Here is a 2,980-nt window from a genome sequence, read left to right as displayed (position 1 = left end):
TAGAAATGTGAATTACACAGAGGCTGGCAGCCACCAAGTAGCTGCTAAATTGCATGAGGACTGAGATAGCAGTCTGGATTAGAGTAGTGCTGGAAAAGCACAGAAGCTCAGGCAGCATCCAAGGAGCAGGAAAATTGACGTTTTGGGCAAAAGCCCTTCATCAGGAATGGCTTTTTACCTAGCAGACTAAGAGCCATAAGCTGCATCCTGAAAAGGTGCATAAGATACATGTGTAACCCTGTGCACAAAGCAACCTGGAAGAAGCTTGCACGTCATAAGTTACCTCAGCTCCAAAGTAAAATGTGAAAGGTCTGAAGTGGTTTCAGATGTGGTTCTCCAGCAGGCGGGATGATGTGGCGTGACCTGGTGTTTGTCGATGCGGACTGGTGTGGGTGAGAGTTTGAGGAAGCAGGTAACCATGGAGCGTGCAGCAACTTTGTTGAGAAGGAACAGTTGCCCAATGGCCAGGACAAGCATCACACAAACTGCAGCCACCAGGTACCTGGTCTGGTATACATCTCAGGAATTTGTGCCATCTATTTTCTTGGTGAATGAGAGGAGAAATGGCATAGAATGAGATGAGCTCCCACTTGAGTGAGATGTAAACGCATGAAAATATTATAGTCGCTGCTAAGTGGTGAGATTCAGATGTCACCACTTTAGGTATGAGGGGAAAATTGGGAAAAAGTTTCTTGACGTTGAAAATCAGATGTTTTCATTCTTATCATAGTCCCCTAAATTTCTCATCAGTGCTCACAACCACCAGGGAAAATTCTACCCAGAATTAATGAATCAGGTTAATGACCCTGTGAATGTAAACTGGTTATGAAGGACAAGGTTAAGTTCATGACAGCATTGTTCCAGTTCTAGTTTACCTCAAACACTTGAAGGACTTGCACAAATCAGTTTGGCCTTACCTCAAAAAGCCATGACTATTGTAGTGCTGAATACACAGGTCCCTCATAAGTCAGTTAAGATCCCCAGAATTGGTTACCGGGAATTACCTGCGCCCTTCACCTGCTTCTAATCATTTTAAAATTCAATAGTTGAAAGAGCAACATCAGCATTCTAAGATGACATCCTTGCCTACCATTTTAAATTGCTATCTATACTTGTACTCCCGTAAGGAGATTGAGCAATTCATCAACTTCACCAACACATTCCACCCTGACCTTAAATTTACCTGGACCATCTCTGACACCTCCCTCCCCTTCCTGGACCTCGCCATCTCCATTAATGATGACCGACTTGACACTGATATTTTTTACAAACCCACCCACTCCCACAGCTACCTGGATTACACCTCTTCCCACCCTACCTCTTGCAAAAATGCCATCCCGTATTCCCAATTCCTCCGCCTCCGCCGTATCTGCTCCCAGGAAGATCAGTTCCACCACAGAACACACCAGATGACCTCCTTCTATAGACACCGCAATTTCCCTTCCCATGTGGTTAAAGATGCCCTCCAATGCATCTCGTCCACATCCCGCACCTCCGCCCTCAGACCTCACCCCTCCAACCATAACAAGGACAGAACGCCCCTGGTGCTCACCTTCCACCCTACCAACCTTCACATAAACCAAATCATCCGCCGACATTTCCGCCACCTCCAAAAAGACCCCACCACCAGGGATATATTTCTATCCCCACCCCTTTCCGCCTTCCGCAAAGACCATTCCCTCCGTGACTACCTGGTCAGGCCCACGCCCCCCTACAACCCACCATCCCATCCTGGCACTTTCCCCTGCCACCGCAGGAACTGTAAAACCTGCACCCACACCTCCTCCCTCACCTCTATCCAAGGCCCTAAAGGAGCCTTCCACATCCATCAAAGTTTTACTTGCACATCCACTAATATCATTTATTTTATCCGTTGCTCCCGATGCGGTCTCCTCTACATTGAGGAGACTGGGCGCCTCCTAGCAGAGCGCTTTAGTGAACATCTCCGGGACACACGCACCAATCAACCACACTGCCCCGTGGTCCAACATTTCAACTCCCCCTCCCACTCTGTCGAGGACATGGAGGTCCTGGGCCTCCTTCACCGCTGCTCCCTCACCACCAGACGCCTGGAGGAAGAACGCCTCACCTTCCGCCTCGGAACACTTTAACCCCAGGGCATCAATGTGGACTTCAACAGTTTCCTCATTTCCCCTTCCTCCACCACACCCTAGTTCCAAACTTCCAGCTCAGCACTGTCCCCATGACTTGTCTGGACTTGTCCTACCTGCCTATCTCTTTTTCCACCTATCCACTCCACCTTCTCCTCCCTGACCTATCACCTTCATCCCCTCCCCCGCTCACCCATTGTACTCTATGCTACTTTCTCCCCACCCCCACCCTCCTCTAGCCTATCTCTCCATGCTTCAGGCTCACTGCCTTTATTCCTGATAAAGGCTTTTGCCTGAAACGTCGATTTCGAAGCTCCTTGGATGCTGCCTGAACTGCTGTGCTCTTCCAGCACCACTAATCCAGAATCTGGCTTCCAGCATCTGCAGTCATTATTTTTACCTTGTTTTTACCTTGTATATTAACCTCACAGCCCTTTGGAAATCAAGACACAGGCGTTTCATTCTAAATGTTTCAAGCCTGTAATAGAATGTTTCCTAATGATTTATTTGACTGAACAAACCTTAGATATGATCTGAGCTGACCTGGAAGTACATCAATGTTCCTTCACTGTTGCAGGGTTAAAATCCTGAAATCCCTCCCTCATAGTACTATGGGTTTACCTACTGCACATGGACTGCAGCCATTCAAGAAGGCAGCTCAGGACCACTTTCTCAAGGGCAACTCTGGACATACAATAAACCAGCCAGACACACAATTTCTACATCAAGCAGGTCGTGTTGCATTCTAAGTCATAGAATTTCTGTCACCTTGTACTCAATGAAATACATATTTGTTCCTGGTTTGGCAATACTTCAACTTTAAAATTCTGTTCCCGGTTTTCAGTTCCCTGCATGGTCTTGTCTACCCT

This window comes from Chiloscyllium punctatum, chromosome 3, assembly GCF_047496795.1.
Source record: "Chiloscyllium punctatum isolate Juve2018m chromosome 3, sChiPun1.3, whole genome shotgun sequence".
Classification (NCBI taxonomy): domain Eukaryota; kingdom Metazoa; phylum Chordata; class Chondrichthyes; order Orectolobiformes; family Hemiscylliidae; genus Chiloscyllium; species Chiloscyllium punctatum.
Note: the sequence above shows the minus strand (reverse complement) of the source record.